The sequence below is a fragment of the Pleurodeles waltl genome, chromosome 7, assembly GCF_031143425.1.
Source record: "Pleurodeles waltl isolate 20211129_DDA chromosome 7, aPleWal1.hap1.20221129, whole genome shotgun sequence".
Classification (NCBI taxonomy): Eukaryota; Metazoa; Chordata; class Amphibia; order Caudata; family Salamandridae; genus Pleurodeles; species Pleurodeles waltl.
Window position 1 is genome coordinate 1,193,149,636 of NC_090446.1, and position 25,438 is coordinate 1,193,175,073.

The window sequence follows — 25,438 nt, forward strand, 5'->3', positions numbered from 1 at the left end:
TATAGCGGAGCCGCCAGCTCCTTTTAACTCGTAGCTTTTCAGCAGTGAGTTTCTTTCTCCCTACGGCCATCAAGGAGGCAGTGAGGAAGTAAAACAAGGTGTTTTTGGCAAGTACTATCCACAGTTGATCAGCCATGTGTTAAGGGGAGGTATTGGTAGTTCTAAAAAGAAGGAAAAAATTAAAAGTAAACTGCGTCAACACGTGCCGCACAGCAGGGGGGTTGGAGTTTGAGATGGAGTTGAGTCTTATTTAATATGGGAGGCATGTTGAAAGTGGTTGAAAGCGGTTAATTAACCTTGGCTCTGCATTGACTTAAGGTTTAAAAATTGAAGGTAAAATCCCCAGCAACAAGGGGGGTTCTTGTAAAGGTTCGCCAGTGACTTTTAGCCAACTACATCCATAATCCACCACAGAGGTGAGGTGGCAGTGGCTTATATTAAGTGGATGCGGTGGTGGCCCTCCTGTGTCCTTTCCGCACCTCTGATTCATGCTCTTCTTTTGACCTCCATCCAACCTCACCTCTCGGCCTCGGTTCTGCGCTATCAAATTTGTTTCCACTGCTTTGGTCGCCTCTATAATGAAACGCATGGTTCGACATACAGGGTCTAAATCTCGGACAATGGGAAAATTCCAGAAAGGAACTAATATCAAGTATGAGGGGGGCAAAAGAAGGAGGGGTGGAGAGGAGAACTCTCCCAAGCGGAGGAATCCAATCAAACATTGGAGAACCCTCTGTTTTGGCTCCAAATTCAGGGCCATAAGGATAAAATGCACAGGCCTCTGCAGTATTGGGAGTCAATTTCAATATAAATACTGAATCGCAACCCCTGGGCTCCTCTACTAACACCCTGTCTTTAGCCTATATGGCAAGTGGGACCAAGGGTTCTTCAACAATGGAGGAGTTAATGTGACAGATCTTGGTTGAACTTTGTGCTATAAAACTCTCCCAGGAAGAAGCATGTAGAGAGACAAAAGACCAGCTTACTGAACTGAACACTCATCTAACTCTGCTGTCCTCTACAGTCTCACAGGTGGAACAAAGGGTCTCAGACTTGGAGGATGCAGGGACTCGAAGTGAATCGACAACGTCTCGGATTCAATCCAAACTGGAAGATCTTCAGTTAAAACTGGACAAAGCAGAGAACAGGTCCCGGCGTTCCAATCTCAGATTCGTAGGAGTCCCAGAAGAGATGGAAGCATCCTCGTCGGTGGCTAACATTGTCTCGGAACTTATCTATAAAACTTTTTTCCCAGAGAGGGAGAAAACGGGAGGGGATCTCACTATCATGCGGGCTCACAGGGTACCCTTCACCCGTCCAGTCAATTCCAAATACCCACACACCATTCTGGTCAATTTTGGAGATTTTCGAATCAAGGAGCAAATTATCTCACAAGCAGGAAAGTGAGGGAATTTAAGTTAGATGATCAGTTTTTGTATCAGATTTTTTCAGACATGTCAGCGTCAGCTGCACAGCGGCGCCGTGAATTTGTTGGATTGATAGACAGTTTCAAAAGTCTGGGGGTGTCGGCCGGGGGTAGTGCAACTTGCTAAACTTAAAGCTCTACATAAGGGCCAGGCGAAAGTTTTTCAGAATGTCCAGGAGGCAACTAATTTTTTGGAACTCTTAAAAAAGCAAGCATACATTAGCCACATGTCAATGCATACGATTGTCTTTTGTGCAAGTGGAACTGTTATGGAGAAAAATGTTTTTTTATTTTTTATTGTGTCGGTTGGTGGGAACATTATCTAGTAGAAGTCAATAAGCGATGGCGTGGTGATTGACTACTGTTCGGAGAAGTGCCGTCACATTGCTCTTTAGTAGTAGGTCTTCAAGGTGCCATGACACTGCACCCCCAATTGGGTTCAGGGGGGCGGGTGAAGAGGTCAGGGGTGGATTACTGATCAGTGGGTTCATGACGGGTAGGACCCACCAGGTTGGGGGGGTTTGGGTAGGAGAGGGAGTCAGGATAGGGCAGGGGCACGATTGGGGAGGTTTGAGGGGGGATATTGGGTCAGGGGGTGCACAGGGTAGAGGTAGATAAAAACAAAAAGAAAAGTAGGTGGAAAAGAAACAGTTATATTTGCCTTCCGAGGTCAAGGGTTAGCGGAGTCAGAACTCAAAATCCAGGTGGTGATCAACCAACTTCAATATTTATGTGAAGGGCAAACACAGGCCAAAAGTTTAGTCAAATTAGCAGTACTAGTACATTGGGGTATGGCAGCGAGGGCTGGTACACTGAGAAAAGACGGGATCTAAGGTAAGAGTAGTTTTCTGTAATTTAAATGGGGCCAACAACAACGTGAAACTTCGAGCTATACTTAATTGGCTGGAATCAGCACAGGCGCAAGTGGTCCTTTTACAAGAAACGCATTTGAAGGCAAACGCTCAGATACCTAGACTTCCGGCATGTATTGCTCATTCCTTTTATGCATCAGCAGATGTCGTGGTACGGGGTGGCAGTTTTGTTTTCTAGAAAATTTGTAGGGAAAATAAATAATGTCATACGCGACCCTCAGGCGAGATGGATTATAGTCACGGCCATATTGGCAGGCAAAGAGGTTCACTTTGTAAGCTACTATGGCCCGATAGAAGACGATATTAAGCCAATGCAGTCACTGTATACACACCTCTCTCTTCTCCAGGGCTACCTGATAATAGGAGGGGACTTTAATACTATACCAAACACCTTGTGGGACACATCACGTAAGAATGAAGCACAGAATAAACCAAAAAGCCATCAGTTGCTCGCAAAACTGATGTTAGATCTAGCCTTAGTAGATGTATGGCGAGCCGACCACCGCTATGCTAAAGAATTTACATGTTATTCCAAAAGGTTCACTACAGCATCAAGAATTGATTATATCCAAGTTTTATTCACATTAGAATGGCAGCAAACAGGAATACTCGCAAACTCTTTTTCGGATCATTCTGTTCCCTAGGATGAGCTTAATGATTTTAAGGACTCTGGTAACCAGCAGCATCGCTCGCAATGTCGTCTAGATAGATCACTTCTGGCAGACGAAGACTGGGTAGCTAACCTTAAAATATCAGTTACGAAATTGTTAGCAATAAATAAAGGGTCTGCCTCTCTCTTTTATATTTGGGGGGCCACTAAAGCCTTCATACGGGGGGGAGGCAATCTCCTTTAAGGCATACTTAGGTAAAACTGCCTGCGAAAGAAGCACAATACTACAAAATGAGCTAGAACAGGCATTAAAAATAAATCAATTATTTTCCAACCCAGAGACAGCATCAAGGTTGGCAAGGACTCAAGCCAAATTAAGGATTTTTTTTATGTCAAGGGAGATACTAAATAGACACACTAGTTTTCAACAACAATATGAAGAAAGCGGGCAGGCAGGTAGATTCCTTGCCTGGTCAATAAAGAAGCAATCTAGGAATAACATGATAAAAGACATTTTTGATGAACAGCAGGCCAGAGTGGTCACACACCCCAAAGAGATTGAAAGAGTATTCCTTTCACATTATCACAAATTATACATAGAAAAGACAAGTAGATAACTCACAAATAACACAATACTTGGATACAGTAACTTTACCAAGATTAGACCCAGCAGCTCAGAGTATTACAATTCAAGAAGTTATTAAAATAATAAGGGGCGCTCCCAATGATAAAGCTCCAGGCAAAGACGGCCTCCCGGCAGAAATTTATAAAATTCTTAGAAGAACAAATTGTCGAAATATTAGTAGACTTATTTAATGCAATACTAGGAGGAGAGGAAATTCCTTCCAAATTTTCGAGAGCAATAGTGGTTAGCTTTATCAAAAAAGATAAGCCACCAGAATATCCCGGTTCATATCATCCAATCAGCCTATTAAACCAGGACTATAAATTATTTACCAAAATGTTGGCAGTTCGCACAGCTCAGGTGGCACAAGCATTGGTACATCAGGACCAGCGTGGATTCATACCGGGTAGGCTATTTTCCACTAATACAATTTGTTTTGTACAGGCAATAGATTATTTATCACATAGTTCCCATCCGGCGGCAATCATAATACTTGATGCCGAAAAGGCATTCGATTCAGTTCATTGGCAAGTGTTATTATTGGTGCTCGCAAAGTTTGGCTTTCCAGCTAAATATATTCAGACAATACGGAAACTCTGTATCGGGGCCCAAGCCAAAATTTCAGTCAATACTCAAATAGCAGGGTCAGTACAAATTTCACGTGGTACGCGACAGGGCTGGCCCCTCGCCCCAGTGTTGTTTGCACTCTTTATAGAGCCTCTGGCTGCTGCGATTCGACAAGACTCATACATCCAGGGGCCACTGCCTTTGGCCCCCAAAGTAAAGCTATTTGCCAATGATATGATCTTGTATCTTCGAGCAGATCAGTACAATATCGATACAACATTCGCAAAAATCAAGGCCTTTTCAGAGCTGGGGGGGTATAAAATCAACCAATCTAAATCAGAGGCCTTGTTGTATAATGTTGCGAAATCGATCCTCCCGAAAGATATCCAGGTTGTATCTCCTTTGTCTCACGCTATTAGATATTTAGGTATCTACGTGTCCGGGAGCCCAGCTGATCTGTTCCAGTTGAATCATATGAATGTTCTTAAAAAGATTCAAGGACTACTTTTTAAGTGGCACGAAACTACGATGACCATTATAGGAAGGATAGCACTAGTTAAAATGATGATCCTGCCCCTATTACTTTTTGTGTTTTCAAGTGTAATCCTGAGAGTACCTAAAACGTTTTTTGAGAAGTTAGATGCAAAACCAAAAAACAAAACTCAATCTTTATCTTAATCAGATGATGACAGAAACCAATATTCATCTTACACACTTCCTAAAATTCCCTCGCCTACCAAAAAGGGCTAGATATAAAATACCAAGAAGGATTCAGTTCGTCATATTACAGATACGGGCTAAGTATCAAATTGATAAGACTTATTTGGCGCTGCAAGTAAGATGTTTGGATGTTAGAAGTAGAAATAAGTCAGAGAAACCTCCAGCAATGGGAAGGGTTTGGCTTTAAGACTTTAGCGGATTTTTACCTTGCGGATTACTTCAAAACTTGGGCGCAGTGTGTAATGTGCGCAAGCGATATTCCAGAACACTTAAAATTCTCATATTGCCAAATGCAGCATGCCCTCTACGCAACGAGACAACCACTGAATAGCGTTAATGAAGATATTGCTCAGGCTTTCTCCAATAATCAAAAAGGTATCAGCAAATGGTATAAACTACTTCAGGATGCAGGGTCAATTACAGCAACTTCAGAACATTTGATCCGAATAGCAAATATGACAGGATGCAAGATAGCGATACAACACTGGAGAAAGCATAACGAGATGTCATATAAAGCACTTACAGGGGCAAACTTTAAGAGGATCGCTTTTTTCTCTAAATGGTTGCTTTATTATACTCCAGCTAGGTTAAGAGAAATGCACCCAAAGACATCAGGTCAATGTCCATGTTGTCAAACATTTAAGGGGGACTGGCTACATATGTGTTTCTCATGTCCATTTCTGGAAAATTACTGGGAGCAGATCTTCAAGGGGTTGAGCTCTTGGATTGCCTATGTAATAGCCCCTAGTCCAGTGGTGGAACTTTGGGGCATTACGCAAATCACAAATCTTCCCACTTGTTCCAGGCAAATGATATTTGTGGGTACTATAATAGCTTTATCACTTATTCTTCAGGCGTGGAAATCTCCAGTATCTCCAACCTACGCACTATGGAAAACACAAATTGAGTCTAACAGGGTTAAAGAAAAGCTGTATGCCCAATGGATAGGAGCAATGGAAAGATATCAAGGGATATGGGCAAAAATGAATATTCGTCGGTAGATCAGGTGGGGAGGGGGCAGACAAGAAAGTAGGTCTGAGTATTTATTTATGGACATTGTCCTCTAAAGCTCTGTTGTAAAATTGGATGAATTTATGCAATATTAATACCACCTGCTGAATTAAAAAAAAAAAGAAATTGCTGTAAATCGTAAACTTCAAATTATGGCCTTTCTGGACATCAGCTCACAGTACTGCACCAGCTTCTTACTAGAAGAATTATGCAACTGGGTAATTGACTACAATTTACTCCATGGTTTCAAACTGGATATATAGGGCTGATTGTAAAACAACAGTCACCACTGTAGCCTTATTAGAAATAAAACACAGAACTCCAAACAAATTAGTTCAACTAATTACCTGCTTCATTTATTTTAAGAAAGACTTTCACCGCATCTACAGACAACTGCTACGGAAAAACACTGGACAAAGTGGGCATTTGAGCTACAGTATTACAAGCAATATTCAGTCATTACTCCAAAAAATGAATCAGAGTCAAGTTGGGGGGCAACGCAACACTGATATACAAAATATACACATCAACAAAGGCCTAAAGCAAGGTTTCATAATAGCATATTTTCTATTTAACTAATACATGGCTGACACTGTGCCAATTTTATGCAATTATAAATTGACTTCCATTGTCCATAATGAAATTTGTAGACAACAGGGAGTATTAACTGCAGAATCAATAAACTTCAAGCCAACCACAATAAAACTAAGATAGTAGTGTTTGCTTGTTGCCTAAACCTTAGACAGAACGGGATCCTGGATGAGAAATCCAATCGAAGTGCTGTATTTTACCTATAAATGAGGTAAAGTTACAAAAAGATCACACAGCATGCATTAACAAGTGTTGGAAATCAAAGCTACACTTTTGAAATTTGCCTCCTTGAAACTAATAAAAAATTCTACCATCAATATCACCACTTCTAAAAGGAATAAACAGTGCTAACTTAAGGACTGGCTAAAACTGGTGGATAAAAAAACAAGCATTGTAAATTCCTAACTGGACTTTTCTTGCTACATAAATTGAAAATGAAAAGTAAAACAGTTGACATAAGTGAGCCAATTCAAATACTATGGCTGCCATGAGCCTGTGAGCAAAGGAGAGACACAAAAGGAAAAGGAAGTTCGCTCGCAGTCAAACATATCGGCAAATGTGCAATTATCCACATAACAGGGTCAAGGGCCAAGGAGGTAACACAATCACTCCAAGGAGGGACAAACGTTAAGTATTTACCAATGATGCTAAAGGATTTTTAAAAGGCAAGCTCATGAATGAGTGATAGTGATGGGCGTCGTTAAAAGCCCACAGACAGATTATGACACATCAGAGCGCTTGCGCACTCGACCCAAAGAAAAAGGTACTGGCAACGCCACTGGGTCTCACTTTTTTAAATAAGCATTGTCGAAGCCAATTTGTGTGGCTTGCAACTTAAAATGCAAACCAGACAGATCAACTTTTGCAATTAAGTTTCTTATTGCATGTACAGCCCTGTTAATTATCATTTTTGTTTTAAATACACAGAACGACACACAAAAAAACCTCAGCCATTTTCATGCCCTCTGAGATTTGAAAAGCTGCAAAATGCTCTTACCTAATGCAGGCAGCAGTGCCTTAGTCTGTTACTAGAGTTCTGTTGAATCGTCAAATGTCCTGGCTTTAGCACGCTGCAGTACTGTAAGCCGTTACTAGCGATCCCTGGAGTGAGACACAAGCCCTTTCTGTAGCAAGCTCCAGACCAGTACTTGCGTTTGTAACTGGAGGTCCCTCGGAGCAGGCACCAGTTCTTGCAGTAAGCAGCCTGCAGTACATTAGGCCGTTATCAGAGATTACACAGACGTGCATTACAGTACGCTCACTATCAGGATACTAGGGAATTATGAAAAGAGCAGATGCCTTTAATGTCTCCTTTGTTGAAAGTGGGAAAACAATGTCAAAAACGTGACTGTTCTTCTGTTCTGAGTAAGCTAAATTTAAGAGAGCACATTGCTTCATCACATAAATTTGCAAACTCAAGTTTACAAAAATAATTATTTTGCTTGTTTCTAAATACGGGCCAGATGTATCAAAGGGTTTTACCCAATCTGTGTCTATGGTAAAATGTGTTCTTACATATGGCCCTAAGTATCCTAATTCCTGGTTGTAAAGGTAATAGACATCATCAAGGCTCTGAGCGCTCCTCCTATATGCGCTGGAATAAGTCACCCTAACGTTGATAGGTATTACTAGTCACTTGGGTGTAGAAACAGCCTCTTTGTGCATTTAGACCACCTATTTAACTCTTACCTAGGTTTTCTTTGCGAAAGGTGTGCTGTGAAACAAGGTCACAGCAACCACTCATGTGTAGGCGAAGTACAAGTGAACGAGTGCAGGAAGCGTGAGGGCAGCGATGCAGGCCGGGGGCCAGAATGACAGGGATAGGATGGAAGAGGGAGGCAGACCGTGGTAGGCGGTGGAGGGGTTTGATGAGTCGCCCACCCCAGCTTTGGAAATGAGTGATAAACAACTAAAAGCCACGAGCTTAAGCGAGCAGATCTAATGCACACCCACTCTGAACTTCTCATTGTACAAATTATTCTAAACATGAGGTCCCCAACACAGAAAAAGAGCTGTCAGTAACCTGCCCTAAAGAACACCTTGATTAATCGCAAGGACTGCCCTCAACGTTCAGCGAGTCTGTGGCTTGAACCAGGGATGGACTGAGAAATAAAAGCAGCCCTAGCACAAAGAGGTACATGAAGGCCACACTGCAAAGTGGACAAGCAGGTTCGATTGCCTCTGAACGGGAGGGTGTAGATGGAGGAAGAATAGCCCACTATCAGTGTTTAGAACATGCTATCACTCCAGATGGAGCATGTACTGCAACCCCTGCAACATAGCTTCAAGTCAAAATGTTTCAGAGAGGCGCTATGCACCTTCGTAACCAATCAGAGGGCAGTTTCACTCATAGGATGTCATGGATGTGAGGAGGCCTGGAGAACTGCTTGACTTTGGACTCGTAGTGCCGTTAGCAGACTAAAATCATAGTAATCCTAAAAAAAGAATACTTGTATTTTCCAGCACGTATTAACCGCTTTGGTGCGGGCGTCGGCCACTGGCCGACGCCCACACACCCTCCCTGGTGCGGGTCACGACCAGTGGCCGACACCAGGAAGGGCATTAATAAATCCTCGGGTGCGTCGCACCCGAGGATTTTATTTTTTATTTTTTACTTCCCTGGGGAGACACGGAAGCTACCGTGTCTCCCCTGCACCCCACCCGCCCGTTTGTGACGTCAGCGCGCCGCGAGGCGCGCTGACGTTGCAAAGGTGTTTTCCCCATCAAAGCAGGAAGCAGCCTTGCGGCCGCTTCCTGCTTTGATGGGGAAAACGGCCTTTTACACGTTCGGGAAGGACTCGTAAGAAAGGGGAGAGTCTCCCCTTTCTTACGAGTCCTTCTGAAATGGTTTCCTGGCCCCCGATTGCAGCACAGCTGCGATCGGGGGCCAGGAAACCCCACTAGACACCAGGGATTTCACTTTTGGGGGGCGGCCCCCCCGGAAAACGGGCCGCCCCCCCGGCATAATTTTTTTTTTTTTTAAAGGTAGGGGCCCCCTGGGGGGGGCGCAATCGCGCCTCCCCCCCAGGGGATTTTTTTTTTTTCTCCAAAAAAAAAAAAACAAAAAAAAATGAAATGACAGGGGGTCGCCCTTGGGCAGGGTGACCCCCTGTGGGGGCAATTATTTTTTTTTAGATGTTGTAGGGTTTCCCTGGGGGCCATTTTGGCCCCCAAGGAAACCATACAACAACTAAAAAAATATATATCTATGTAGATAGATATATCTAGGTACATGGATATATCTATAGATATATCTATGTAGATATATATATATATATATATATATATATATATATATATATATATATATATATATATATATATATATATATATATATATATATATATATAGAGGTAGATCTGTATCAAAGAGATTTATAAAGCGCGCTACTCACCTGTGAGGGTCTCAAGGCGCTGGGGGGGGGGGTGGGGGGCAGGGGGAGGAAAAGGGGCTGGGAGGTTCACTGTTCAAAAAGCCAGGTTTTGAGGCCCTTCCTGAAAAGAAGTAGGTTTTGGGTCTTGCGAAGGTGGGTTGTGAGTGCGTTCCAGGTTTTGGGTGCAAGGTAGGAGAAGGATCTGCCCCCGGTGGTGGTGTGTTTGATGGGGGGGACAGAGGCGAGAGAGAGGTCAGCTGAGCGGACGTTTCGTGTGGGGGTGTGGAAGTTGACTCTCGTTGAGGTAGGCAGGGCCTGTGTTGTAGAGTGATTTGTGTGCGAGGATGAGGATCTTGAAGGTGATCCTTTTGTCAATGGGGAGCCAGTGGAGGGATTTGAGGTGTGGAGAGATGTGTTCGTGTCGGCGGAGGTCGAGGATGAGTCGTGCTGCTGAGTTCTGGATGCGTGTAGTTTGCGCTTGAGTTTTAGAGTGGTGCCGGCGTAGAGGGCGTTTCCGTAATCAAGCCTGCTGCTGATGAGTGCGTGAGTGACAGTTTTTCTGGTCTCTGTGGGGATCCATTTGAATGTTTTTCAGTATACGGAGTTTGTTGAAGCATGAGGAGGTAAGAGCGTTGATTTGTTGGGTCATCGAGAGGGAGGAGTCTAGGATGATGCTGAGGTTGCGTGCGTGGTTGGCGGGGGTGGGTGCAGGGCCTAGCGTGGTGGGACACCATGGGGGGTCCCAGGTGTTTTTGTGTGGGCCAAAGAGGATTATTTCGGTTTTGCTCGAGTTGAGTTTCAGGTGGTTGGCTGTCATATATATATCACTTTTGTCAATATGTGTGTGGTTTCCCTGGGTGGAAAACGGTCCGACTTGTCTAGTGGCAGTTTTAGTGCCATAAAGAAGCGCAGAAGGTTTATATGCCTACTGCAAAGAGCACATCTGTATTTTATGTAAATAGCTGAGTACATTAGTAAAGTCTATGGAGAGATGAAGGGCACTTTTGCTGGGTGGTAATGAGGGAATCCGAGGAGGAGGGAGTGGGAGCACCAATAATAATTGTTGGACTGGGCGCAGGAGGTGCTAAAGACTGTGACGAATGGTATGTGACAAGGTGTTTTTTGAGTGTCTTGAAAGTACGTGCTGATTGAGGGAAGAAGCGCAGGTAAGGTGGCCTCTACTGTTGCACGTATCTCACACACACCATCGATTTTGTGACTGTCTACGTAGGCTAGTGTTTTAGAGCAACAGTTTAGCCAATAGCAGAGATGGCATCTTGATGGATGACTGCTGCCTGCACTCGGGTTATAGAGGACCGCTCTGACATAGGATCAGAGACTGAGACATCAGATACTGAGACAGCATCTGAGGGATAGGATAATGGCGCAGACTCTGGGAGTGATTTTTCAGTCAGGGGAGTCCCATTCGAAAACTCCTCTTCCAGTACATTATGAGGAAGGTGATGAGGACAGTCCTGCTGTCCCTTCGCAAGCTGTTCGTGCAACTGGGTAATAGTGGGTTAGGCCAACCCAGAGAGCAGGTGAATGCGGCGGCAAGCAGAGAGAGAGTGCTCTCTTGGGAGCTCACCAATTTAGTTCAGCCCCAAATTCCACCACCCAAATCATATTGTGGAGACATCAAAATTGTCTATGGCAAAACAAACTGGTTTTGTAAGGCAGGCACCTGTGTTTTTGGTCCTGGATTCGGCGGCCATATAGAGAAACACACTAAACCCAAACATTTCTGGAAACTAGACATTCGGGGGAGTCCACAGAGGTGTGACTTGTGTGGATTCCCCAAAGTTTTCTTACCCAGAATACCCTGCAAAGCTGAAATGTTGAAAAAAACCTCTATTTTTCTCGCATTTCTGTCACACAAACTACAGGAATATGCTGGGATCCACAACATTCCTACCACACAGTGACTCCTCACCTGTCCTGATAAAAACACTACCCCACTTGAGTGCCTACATCTAGTGCCTGTGTCAGGAATGGATCACCCCAGGGTCAACAGCTGCCTCACGTAAGGACCAACATTGACCGTTGTGTGATCTATTCCTGTCGCAGGCACCAGGCCTAACCACACAAGTGAGGTATCATATTTATCGGGAGACTTGGGGGAACGCTGGGTGGAAGGAAATTTGTGGCTCCTCTCAGATTCCAGAACTTTCTGTCACCGAAATGTGAGGAAAACGTGGTATTTTAGCCACATTTTGAGGTTTGCAAAGGATTCTGGGTAACAGAACCTGGTCCGAGCCCCACAAGTCACCTCATCTTGGATTCCCCTGGGTTTCTAGTTTTCAAAAATGTGCTGGTTTGCTAGGTTTCCCCAGGTGCCGGCTGAGCTAGAGGCCAAAATCCACAGGTAGGCACTGTTTTCTATGAAAAAATGTGATGTGTCCACGTTCTGTTTTGGGGCATTTCCTGTCGCGGGCGCTAGGCCTACCCACACAAGTGAGGTATCATTTTTATCGGGAGACTTGGGGGAACGCTGGGTGGAAGGAAATTTGAGGATCCTCTCAGATTCCAGAACTTTCTGTCACCGAAATGTGAGGAAAACTTGTTTTTTTAGCCACTTTTTGAGGTTTGCAAAGGATTCTGGGTAACAGAACCTGGTCCGAGCCCCACAAGTCACCCCTCCTTGGATTCCCCTAGGTCTCTAGTTTTCAGAAATGCACAGGTTTGGTAGGTTCCCCTACGTGCCGGCTGAGCTAGAGGCCAAAATCTACAGGTAGGCACTTCTCAAAAAACACCTCTGTTTTCTTCCAAAAATGTGGATGTGTCCACGTTGCGCTTTGGGGCGTTTCCTGTCGCAGGCGCTAGGCCTACCCACACAAGTGAGGTATCATTTTTATCGGGAGACATGGGGGAACGCCGGGTGGAAGGAAATGTGTGGCTCCTCTCAGATTCCAGAACTTTCTGTCACCGAAATGTGAGGAAAACTTGTTTTTTTAGCCACTTTTTGAGGTTTGCAAAGGATTCTGGGTAACAGAACCTGGTCCGAGCCCCGCAAGTCACCCCTCCTTGGATTCCCCTAGGTCTCTAGTTTTCAGAAATGCACAGGTTTGGTAGGTTTCCCTAGGTGCCGGCTGAGCTAGAGGCCAAAATCTACAGGTAGGCACTTCGCAAAAAACACCTCTGTTTTCTTCAAAAAATTTGGATGTGTCAACGTTGCGCTTTGGGGCGTTTCCTGTCGCGGGCGCTAGGCCTACCCACACAAGTGAGGTATCATTTTTATCGGGAGACTTGGGGGAACGCTGGGTGGAAGGAAATTTGAGGATCCTCTCAGATTCCAGAACTTTCTGTCACCGAAATGTGAGGAAAACTTGTTTTTTTAGCCACTTTTTGAGGTTTGCAAAGGATTCTGGGTCACAGAACCTGGTCCGAGCCCCGCAAGTCACCCCTCCTTGGATTCCCCCAGGTCTCTAGTTTTCAGAAATGCACAGGTTTGGTAGGTTTCTCTATGTGCCGGCTGAGCTAGAGGCCAAAATCTACAGGTAGGCACTTTGGAAAAAACTGCTGTGTTTTCTATTAAAAAAATAGGATGTGTCCATGTTGTGTTTTGGGGCATTTCCTGTCGCGGGCACTAGGCCTACCCACACAAGTGAGGTATCATTTTTATCGGGAGACTTGGGGTAACATAGAATAGCAAAACAAGTGTTATTGCCCCTTATCTTTCTCTACATTTTTTCCTTCCAAATATAAGAGAGTGTGTAAAAAAGACGTCTATTTGAGAAATGCCCTGCAATTCACTTGCTAGTATGGGCACCTCGGAATTCAGCGATGTGCAAATAACCACTGCTCCTCAAAACCTTATCTTGATCCCATTTTGGAAATGCAAAGGTTTTCTTGATACCTCTTTTTCACTCTTCATATTTCAGCAAATGAATTGCTGTATACCCAGTATAGAATGAAAACCAACTGCAGGGTGCAGCTCATTTATTGGCTCTGGGTACCTAGGGTTCTTGATGAACCTACAAGCCCTTTATATCCCCGCAACCAGAAGAGTCCAGCAGACAAAACGGTATATTGCTTTCAGAAATCTGACATCGCAGGAAAAAGTTACAGAGTAAAACATAAAGAAAAATGGCTGTTGTTTTCAGCTCAATTTCAATATTTTTTTATTTCAGCTGTTATTTTCTGTAGGAAAACCTTGTAGGATCTACACAAATGACCCCTTGCTGAATTCAGAATTTTGTCTAGTTTTCAGAAATGTTTAGCATTCCGGGATCCAGCATTGGTTTCACACCCATTCCTGTCACTAACTGGAAGGAGGCTGAAAGCACCAAATATAGTAGAAATGGGGTATGTCCCAGTAAAATGCCAAATTTGTGTTGAAAAATTTGGTTTTCTGATTCAAGTCTGCCCGTTCCTGAAAGGTGGGAAGATAGTGATTTCAGCACCAGAAACCCTTTGTTGATGGCATTTTCAGGGAAAAAACCACAAGCCTTCTTCGGCAGCCCTTTTTTCCCATTTTTTTGGAAAAAACAAAATTTTCACTGTATTTTGGCTATTTTCTTGGTCTCCTCCAGGGGAAACCACCAACTCTGGGTACCATTAGAATCCCTAGGATGTTGGAAAAAAAGGACGCAAATTTGGCGTGGTTAGCTTATGTGGACAAAAAGTTATGAAGCCCTAAGCGTGAACTACCCCAAATAGCCAAAAAAGGGCTCAGCACTGGGGGGGAAAAGGCCCAGCAGCTAAGGGGTTAATGTTAACCATCGAGGCACAATTATTGTTTATTACATCAACTGACAGGACACTGAGGGTCACCCGGAGGGGCGGTAGCTACCTGGAAGCTGTTGTACGAGAACGTTAGACTGAGGGCTCGGACTCCAGATCATATCACTAGGCCATTCAACTTCTGCACGTTGTTCACAGAATGGGAGACGGTGTGTAAAAATACAGGGTGCACCCCACAAAACAGAATACAGACACAGATAAATGCCATAGTTTGCTGCTGTGGCAGACCTACTTGGACTCTGACGCAACTTATTTGGATTGTTAAGGTTCATGGTATGAGACCAACAAAGGTGCTAGTAACTCCAGTGGGCATGGTCTTCCTACCCGGTAAAAGCAAATGGCTTTTCATTTGACCATTGTGCAGAAGTGACAGAACGTTTTACAACAGCGAATGACCAGACCAAGATAAATTACTTGGTTCCTATACAATGTGAATGTGGACTTCACAGAGAGAGGGGCTAATGATGTTCTGTGAAATACGACGTGACATAGACCAGACAACCAAACCAACCCTGCTAATGCCGATGGTAGGGTGCAGAGAAAGTGCCCACTCCCAACACAAACATTTGCAATGCAATGGGTCTCGCATTTGCTCGCATTAGAGCTATTAGCGTTGTAAACTCCTAACTGGACTTTTCTTGCCACATAAACTGAAAATGAAAAATAAAACAGTTTCACATAACGAGCCGATGGCCACCATGTGCGCGAAGAAGATACGCAAAAGGAAACAGAAGTTCAATTGTAGTCAAAGGTATCAGCAAAAGTGCAACTATCCATGAAACCAGCAAAAGTGCAATTATCTATGTGACAGAGTCGATGTTATGCAAATCGCTCGACTACTGCCCAGCAAGATTGCGCTGCATGGGAAATAAAAAGAAAAAGTAGTCCAGAAGCCATGCTGAAAACACAGAGCCTCGTATGTTTTCAGTAGTTTACCAGTGCTCTCGAGGAGGGCTAAACAACAGAAAAGGCATGACGTATGCATGCCTTTCACAAATGAAATAAAGCAAATTTTAAAAGGCAAGCCCACGAACCAACAAAACTGATGGGCATGGTTAAAAGCCCACAGAGAGGTTACAACAGGGATAGAGCGCAACAGAGATAGAGCGCTAGCACACACGACCCTAAAAAGCATGAAGCAACTTATGTAGATCAATCTTTCAACTACCCTAAATGACAAGTAATAACCAGATTTGATTAGAGTTCAAGGTAAGTGGCCAATCACCGGCACGTAATGTCACCATGGGTTAAAATAAAACACACTGACAAAAGGTTCTTCAAAGTTGTACACAGCCAAGAATTTGATTTCCTGAATCTTGTCAATAAATCGCCTCAGCGCTTCACAGCCAACTCTGTGTGCTTGAGGATATCAATACAGAGCTGGAAGAAGAAATGAACTAACATACAAGAAAATCCTAAAAAATGCATCAATAATAAAACAATGGCAAATGACTTCACTATGATTAAATGAAGGCATTGCAGCAATATGGTTATGGAAAGCTACAATTCAAACAAACACCAAACTTTTCTCCAACTTAGGCTACCCTGTGAACTAAATATCCAATACCTCTGACGCAGATTTGGATTATTTGATTTGAGAGGAGTTTTGCAACCTTGGAATTACAATTAGCCATTTCAGAGTTTGCAAATATGAAAAACTAAGCAAAGAATGAAGGAACCACATTTTTACTGTCCAAGGAAACAATCAAACTTAAATTATTTTACATGTTATATACACTGACGTAAGAACTTATGTACTATCTACCCAAATTACTTGAGAAAATTTAACGGATTTAGCATATGGAAAAATTGTTCTAAGTTATTGCAATTCAATATAATGATTTGGTTCAAATTGAATATCAAATATTGTATTCCTTTGTTCAATCCCTGTTATGTATTGTCCAAATGTGTAAGGTTGTTGAAAATGATACATGCATCAATCCATTCATGAGTTTAAAATCAGAGACGTCTTTTGTAAAGCAATGCTGTTGGGATGGAAAAGTCCACTGCAATATGAACCCATGCTCTGAGTGCCCAAATGTAATGTTGTCTGGATCCCTAATGCGGATTCTTGTCATAGGCAAACACAGATCATGCATGTGCACCATGACATAGGTCTGTCTCACAGATTGCGGTCTTGTTGAACCAGGAGAGGCGCCCATAGCGCTGCCCTCATAGTGGTAGAAGGCTATTGCCCCTCACCAGGAGTTAAGCAGCATGAGCACAGTGGTGGAAGCATACCGTTTATTGATCAGGGAGAGATAACAGGTCCTTTTTAACCAGAGTCACTGCATTGAGTCCCACAGGCCCACTCACCTTTTAAGTTCTGCTGCTGTGTGCTTAACTCACCCTTGGCCTACATCAGTTAGATGTAGAGTGCTGAGCAGCGCAGGAGTTGTGACTGCGCTGGATGTATTTGTGCCTTGGAAGGGTGCAGTACAGGGACAGAACAGTGCTGTGCAGCATGTGCATCGTGAGTGCATGTAATGGGTGGTTGTATAGCTGCTAGAGATACATTACCTGAGAGATGTAGTGCTGTGCAGTGTGTGCGCAGAGGAATTATGTGCTGGGTGTATGTGTGCCTGTGGAAAGTACATTATATGAAGGGTGAAGTGTTGTGAAGAGGGCACGCATGAGGAATGTGTCTCCTGGCAGTCTTTGTGTTAACAATTAAGCACACCCTAGCAATAGACAGAAAGGCTACAGTACTGGCCACTTCAAATAGAATGAATATGTTGGCTAAATGCATATGAGTCTGTAATAGCACAATGCATGAAGGTAACAGAACTGGATAAGTGTATGCGATATAGCCATACACTGAGTGCACGTGTACCTGTAACAGTACATTTCATGGAGGACCCTTGGTTCCATTTTGGGAATCCAAGGCCTGCCTGATGAAGACATGATGAGTAGAGACAGATTTGTGTATTTCTGCATTCCTCTGAGCTGGGGATGGGACACACTGGAGAAGGGAGAGAGAGCCTCCTTCAAGAGAAGCAAAACCCCAACATAAAACTTTAAAGACACAGATCCTAAATCACATTCAGAGTTCTGGAAATGGACTAAAAGAAGGGGAGGTTGATGCCCTAAATTTGTCATTTGCTAACAAGCCAGACTGGTTGTGTGTGGAGACCAAGGCCATAAACGAAGTGCCCTGCCGACTTTGTGAAGCCATGTAGCCCTTGTGATGTCGACCCCGTATAGCTGATAGACCACTGTGAAAGTTATCGCCAGATTAGACTGGCCGAAGTATGCGTGGAGCATCCTGGTGACCCAGTATGCCAGGAGGGGCCATCATGGTATGGACCATCATGTGGTGAGGGCCAGCGCCTTGGCCAGTGGAGTTACGGCAATCCAGTATATCGGGAGAGGCTACTGATACCCAAGTGATTATGAGGATCGGGTCATCACCTGAGAAATCTGAGCCGTGGCTCATGGGTCACCATGAAGCAATGAGGATTGAGCCGGAGCAGCCCTCCTCACTCCCTCCGTTGCCACCCTCCTGTGAAATTGAGGAAGATACTGTGTGTTAATTGCTGTATAACTGAGACCCCAGCTGGGAGCACAGGAATCCAATCTGCATAACCCCATCTGAGGGGCACAAGACTTAACATGCAGGAGGAGCACCGAGCACCTCTGATTGCTGCTAGAGCTGGCCACATACAGCCGACTCCCTGCACTGGACTGGAGCAGTGTAAGTTCCTGTTGTCGGGTCACTCACTGGGACATTGCAAGCCTCCTTGTTGCTGAAGTAGGAAAGGCTGGTTACAGGCCTAGTGGGTCCCAGGGGAACTTGCTACCGAGGGCGCTGCAGCACCATAACACTTTTGACTATTTTATGAAGACTCCGACTAGACTCCTGAGCGAAGGCCTACTAGTGAGCACTTCCCGAATGAGGCCACTAGTGAAAGGGGAACTTTACAACATGTACGTGGGAGAGGGATTTGTTAGCGAAACAATAAAGCCCCATCCTCAAGGGAAAATGTGTTATTGTCAGGACCACTAGAATTATGCAATTGTGCAGGTGCGGTGATTTGTGCATAACTGTAGATTTGCCACATTTCCCCCTAATCCATTTGAGGGTTTTAACAAACAAAAACAAAAAAAACTTTTGCTTCTACTTCAAATGGTTCAAAAGTTACTAAAAATGTGGTGACACATGTTGCTGTGCAGCACAAGGCCCCTTTCAATGGATGCCTTGTCACCTTTTTGTAGATTATCGCTATGTTTTATTTATTAAACTGGTACTAATGAAGTGTAACTAATCCCCAGAAAGTTTCAAAATGCTAAAATAATGAGGTAGTACTATCATAGAATGTGACGCATTATGTTGCATAATTTGCCTTTTCCTGTTGCATAATTTACTTAACCCTGCCGCATAATTGTGCCCTCCCCTTCTGCATAATTCCAGTGGCCCTCGTTATTGGCTACACATTTTGTAATATTGAGATGAATACATAGAGTTAGAAATAAAATACTTCAATTTATTATAAGAATAAGTATTTAACTGGACATTGAGATATTGGCATTGCGGTGCACTTTATGAGTTATAAGCCATGCGTGTCGCTCCACTTCCCCCAATCTCCCTGGGCCCCCGAAGGAGCCTTGGACTGCTCGACCACAGCTACCACTGAGAGTCTAGTGCAGAAGGGGTACATGGTCCAGTTACTCAGGATTCTTAGTAGGTCGTGCCCCAGGACATCAGGGTAAAAGGCCTCAAACACTCTGGGTGGGCCCAGTAACTACTGCGTGCCTCCTTGCACACTGAAAGGAGTTCTGACAAAGGCATATACTCTTTATAAGGAAATGGTAAACAGAATAAAAACACATACCACAACATACATTATTTGCTTGCGCTAAATACAATTAATAAACTCAATGTGACATGAGTGTTGACTAACCTGTTTTGTAGCCAACAGCACTGAGCACTCTGAAACCGTAGTTTCAAGTCTTCTGTTACAGCAATAGACCTACAAGCCCAGCATGCTCAGAGGGCTGAGTGAGTGAAGTCCTACCTGGCACCATTGCAGCAATCTGCTTATGAAGAGTTTGTATCTTGTCAAGGCTGACTCGTTTTTCCGAGGTCGGTAGGCTCAGTACCATTAAATTGGGTAATTGTATCACCTGCTATATACAGCACCTAGAAACGGCAGAAGCGCTACACAAAGCAAGTAATCATTACTGCAATGCTATGGCTAGAAAAATAAAGTGGCTAAAGACACCCTGATGACAATAAGATGCTTAATGGCTAGGAGAATGGACAAGCTGACCCTGCCATCACCCAACCTCTATTTTCCAACTGAGATACAGATCTCTGCAGCAGTTGCTCAATTCACTGACCCATCTTGCCAGCCTCCAGGATGGGAAAACAATGATGTAAAAAAAAAAATAGCTTTAACCCAAGATAGCAGAGATATTTGCACACTTTTCTAATCTCTTGCTTCAGATCATCTTCGTCACAGTTTCCCCCCTAACGAGGTTGCCACAACTGTGACTTTAAACTGTATTGTGCATGTGTGTTACTGAGAGAACTCTATACATCCGATGTGGGCGTAGGTCCCTCAAAACTGTTACTTTGAATGCATTCTGGTATGTTTAGTTATGTGTATCACAAATCTGAATACAGGACAGAAGAATCAGACTGAAAAGAGAAACAGTCTCTTTATCTTCTAGTGGCACATACAATGGAGAGACTGATACCTCTGGCTCTAAAGAGATGTCACCATCACAACATTGTCCCCCCTGGTTCTGGAAAACTAGACTGAGTTTTCCCAAAGAAAGGTGAGGGTCAAAAATAAACAACAAATGGTACCAAGTCAAAACGGCAAGGCAACCCCATCACTAACACCTCAAACCCCTTCCTCCTTTCGCCCGCACCAGGAAAAAAAGACGAGAGCAATGCAACCCTACCACCTCAAACCCTAGCCCCCTTGCGCCGCCAAAAAAGAAGACATTGCAAGGAGAGAGTGCAAATGCCCCTGGCCTAAAGCTGAGCTCATTCCGTTCCATTCTGAGACTTGTCGAACTTATCACACCATTATAAAATCGAGACCACAAGTCCCAACTGGGAGAGGGAAAACAGAGGCTTGATGAGCTCCCATGAACGTACAGCAGAAACGTGACAACTCTGTTATACTCATTGACACTGTTGAGTAAAGAATGCCCCTATTCACCCCACCTGTGCACTGCAGGGGTCTGAGTATATATGTGGGTCAATAACAATAATCAAGTACACTGTTCCACAGAGAAATAAATAATAGTAGAACAATTACTACACAGGGGAACTTGATAGTCAGGAGCAGAACAGCCCTCACACATCCTATAGGATGTCAAGCTTCATCACTGGGCAAGCTCCACATCAGACCGGCGTTGCAATACCTGACGGGCCACCCCTTTAGAAAAAGGAGGTAGCTCTTAACCGCAGATGTGGGTCTCCAAGTCTGAACTGGTATGACAAAGACAGCCGCTCTGCCTGGAGCTTGGGAGGGGTCCAAACCAACCAACATCTGTAAAGTAAGTTTAATTTAGTTGAAGCTTAAATCTTGCATATGCAACAGAGAGGATGCCAGGCACAGGCTTTCGTTTTGCAGGGTAAGTCTTCTTGCACCACATGGGGGATCGTTACGAGTTTGGCAGATGAAAAAGGCCGTCTGACAAACTCCCACGGTCAAGTTGCCGCCAGTGCGGCCGCCTTACTGCGGGTCCCAATACGAGTTCCCCGCTGGGTCAGTAGGCGGAAACATGCTGGCCCAGCAGGGAACAGCCCACAACATTGATGCCGGCTCATGATTGAGCTGGCGGCAATGTTGTGGTGCGCAGGGTGCACCAGCACCCATTGTGCAGTTCACGGTCTGCAATCAATCAATCAATCAATCAATTTATAAAGCGCGCTATGTACCCGTTAGGGTTTCAAGGAGCTGAGGGGGGGGGGCAGCTGCTATCGGTCGAAGAGCCATGTCTTGAGGAGTCTCCTGAAGGTGAGGAGGTCCTGGGTCTGGCGCAGGGAGGTCGGGAGTGAGTTCCAGGTCTTGGCGGCAAGGTAGGAGAAGGATCTGCCGCCGGAGGTCTTGCGCTGGATTCGGGGAACGATGGGAAGGGAGAGGTTGGCAGAGTGGAGTTGGCGGGAGGGGACGTAGAAGTTGAGTCTGTTGTTTAGGTAGGCGGGTCCGGTGTCATGTAGTGCTTTGTGCACGTGGGTGAGAAGTTTAAAGGTGATCCTCCAAGTGCATGGGCAGTGCAGTGATCCCCTGCACCCCATCCCCACCAGCCTTTACATGGGGGTGCTACTGCCATATAAAAGCTGGCAGAGAGGGGGGTTGTGTTCCCCAGGGTGGTGCTGCATGCAGCGCTGCCCTGGTAGATTAGGACCGCCAGACCCTCCTATGGGGGGAAACTGGCGGTTTGGTGGCAGTCAGACTGCAACCGCCAGGGTCGTAATGACCCCCACAGTGTCTGTTTTACCCTGATGTCATTCACTGCTAACAATGAAAGTTGAAGTTGTTCTGGGAGGAACTTCTAGAAGGTCAGGAGGTGGCCTCCATATGTAAACTAGAAAGAGCAAGGGCCTTTGGGATCTAAGAAAAGTATTGGGCTCACATGGAGGGTTGAGGACTGCAGGGCAACATGAGACAAGTAAATGTGTTTGTGCACTGACAGTGCAGTAACCTATCAAGTGATTCATCTCACTACCTTGACTATGCAGGGTGCCAGTTTGGTTGGGGTCTGAGCCATGACCAGACTAGGGCTGCCCTATTGGTGCTCATCCATCTTTGAGAGCCTTCCGACACTTGGGAGGGGTTTGGGGCATGAATTCATGCTCGAAATGTTGGCATTCTTCCGTTTAGCAACAGTAGGTGCAATATGGGCTTTTTAATGTTTGTGTAGTTTGTGCTCAACTTGCCAGCCTTTATTGCTCTTCCACCAATTTTCTCCGCATTATGGTGTACTTATTCTTAAGTAGGTAGTAGTAGCACTGTCTTATAAAATAAATAAATTAAATTAAATGGTGCAAAGCTACTGTGTGTCACCAATTCCCATTGTTGCTCTTTTGGCATCCTTTTACTCATTCAATTGCAGCTCCGCCTGGCGCATGACGCCATATCGCTTACTGGGCCTTTTTATTTTTTTACTACACCCCGCTTTGATGCACACGTAAACTTAAAGTCCCTGATGCAATTAAAATCTGTACAGTTATCTCTCACTTCCAAAGTAGCCTCAAAACAAAACACCACCCTCCGATCACACACCTAGCTAGCTTTGTGGGTGAACACTTCAACGCCCCAGTTAGGGGCAGTAAGTGCTGTAAAAACGCTATTACAACCATTGTTATCTGTGTGTATAGTTCAGCTGTGTCCATTTTATTGTGCTGACTGTTTCGTTGCCTAGCTCTCCAGTTCACGCTACATAGAGCAGATGCAGCCTAACAGTTAACTTTGGAACTCGTAGATCAGATTCATGTCACAGCCTCGGCTCAAAAGCCTGGGACTCTGAGAAAATACCTTAACCCCCTGTTGCCGACATAAAAGAATTAAAACCAGAGGCGTACCTTGCTTGGTCAGTTAGTTTTGGAGGGCGTCAAATTTCACAACAATCAAGCAGGGCATGGGGGCCTATGGACAGTTTGTTTTGTTAGACACAATATTTTTCGAACTAACCAACATTTTTTAAGACCTTCAAAACGTACGAGAGAGCGAGCGTGCGTGCTTTTTTTTGCATACGTAAAAATCTCAGGTGAAATTTGACTAGTACCCCACCATACCTGAGTGAAAGCACTTGTACACAATTATTTACAACAGAATACGGTTACATTTTTTTGGGGGGTGTAACACTCCAAACACCCTTTAGCCCCCGAAGCTACGCCTCTGATTAAAACCAAGTGAAATGTTTCGTTTTCATTTAAAGCACCCTAATGTCCTTGGACCAAGTTCACATTATACAAACAGCAAAAATATAAAAACCGAGAAGGATTTGCTAAAACTACGATTCTCTAAAAATATAAAGGAAGGGACACGGCAATTACTATTCTTCAAATTGTATCCAGTACTGTGAAGGCCAAGTTTTTATCACAGTTATTTTTCGACTCAATTTAGGTTTACTGGCTCCAAACTATGTTAGACGTTGCCTGGTTGAAATTGCCCCTCCAGTCCCCGAACACATAAGGTTGCTAAAAAATAATAATCGCTGTATCACGCAAGATTTAAGAGCATCAGTCATCCTTCCAGGTTTCTAGAAACAAGAAGAATTCAAACTCCGGGGGTCGGAAACAGAACTCAGCCTCTAGACCCCCGGCCTCCCTACAATTTAAAACACTTAAACTTTCTTCACCGCCCTTCGGGCTGTACTCACAGAAAGCAGGCAGCCGGGTCGAGCCACGAAAGCAGCAAAGCTGCCCGCTAGGATGCCCGCGTCAACCGAAGAAAAGCAAGGGCGCCGCTAGCCCATCCTCCTCCCTAGCCGCTTGAGAAGAGGCTGCAGGCGTCTGACAGCCAGGCAGGTTATTACGCCCCGCACCGCTCACTACTGTAACTTCCCGGTCACTGTTGACAGTTACGAGATGCGGCGTGAGAGCGAGACACGAGCCGCCCGGAAAGGAAGCGAGCACGTGACCAGAGGCCGGGTTTTATGTAAATAGGATCAGTGGTGCGTTGAAGTGTTGTGTGCGGGGCTAACGGGCTCGAGTAGGATCGCTTGTGACAAGGCACCAAACTGTACTTGGCCCAGCACCGTGCAACCCTGTGCCGTCGTGTCGAAGGCAGGAAGTTGTCGCTTAAGGGAGCTTTGCAGATAATTCGATAATATATCCTTCGCTTAGCCCACTGTTACGGGCTATCGCGTTACCAACCACTTCACAGAAAGTAAAAAGCAGGGCGACATTTTTGATTCAGACCCTTAATTTGAATAGCAAATCAGGGCAGTTTTCACTGGCTTCAATCTGCAATTGCAGCTACTCGGGAAGATCCTGCAAAGCAAATACCAGATTCAGTTTGCATAGGCCGTGGTGCTGGGACAACTGAATTGCTCTGAAGTGGTCGGCAGAGGGTTCCCAAAATGCCCCTGCACAGACCGCATACACAATCACCCAACCAAACCAAATACTTTATAAACGGCTGGAAATCCAGCACTGCGAAACCAGCCCAGAAAGCATTCTAGTGACTCTCAGAGTGGTTGTCATTTTCAATGAGGAAATTCAAAAGTATTTGCGTCATTTACGAGTTGTTATCAACTGTAAGTTATCTGGGAACAAAGGCTACAAAGGGTGGTTGCCTCGGCAGGTCTGGTGCGCAGTGTACAGTGTCAACGCTTGCGCTGCTCCAGAGCACTGTAGACTTCAATGACCGCTTGCCTCCCTCCTGGAGAGTGAGCCCCACTGTAAAGACACTTTAGTCCACCTTAAAAGATGAGGAGTGGGATGGGGTAAGGGACGCAGATTTTTTTTTTTTTAGCTCTCTTTCAATCTCCACCTATTAAGGCAGGTGAACTATATCAGCTCAGTGGCTAGAAGCTTGGTTTGAATTCGTTGGGATGAAATGGGTGGAAACTGGCTAAGTCACAGGGGATACGTCACCGCTGATTTGGACAGCACAAGTCGGATGCAGCAGGGGCTTTTAACCTTCCCGCCCATTTAAGTGAAAATGCAGAGAAGCCCCCGGGAAATATGGGAGCCGGTGGTGCCGTGTTTGTTGCAAATGATTCCAAGGTATGAAAACTGAGTTGATTTCTTGGGAAGAGAAAAGGGTTAGAGAAGGGTTAGAGAAACATGAAGAGAAAGCCCTGGCAACAAAGTAACCAGCCTGCTGAGTACAATCACCTGCAGCGTCGACAGGCCGGGCAGCAGACCAATAAACACACAAGGGCACATTGATGCATCAGATGAGTGAGCCCGCACCCAGGCGCGTATCA

General features: G+C 44.7%; 1 protein-coding gene across 3 annotated transcripts in view; it reads right to left on the reverse strand.

The window, feature by feature from the left end:
- The window catches only part of PIK3R6 (phosphoinositide-3-kinase regulatory subunit 6), a 365,583-nt gene extending 341,506 nt beyond the window's left edge, over window positions 1-24,077 (reverse strand). Inside the window, exon 1 of one of the 3 annotated variants that reach the window (XM_069200309.1) lies at window positions 23,885-24,060. The gene's annotated coding sequence lies outside the window, so the exon portion shown is untranslated. Of the gene's footprint in view, window positions 1-23,884 lie in introns of all 3 variants that reach the window. The other 2 variants (XM_069200310.1, XM_069200311.1) reach the window with 2 other exon arrangements.
- Window positions 24,078-25,438: the final 1,361 nt, after the last annotated feature.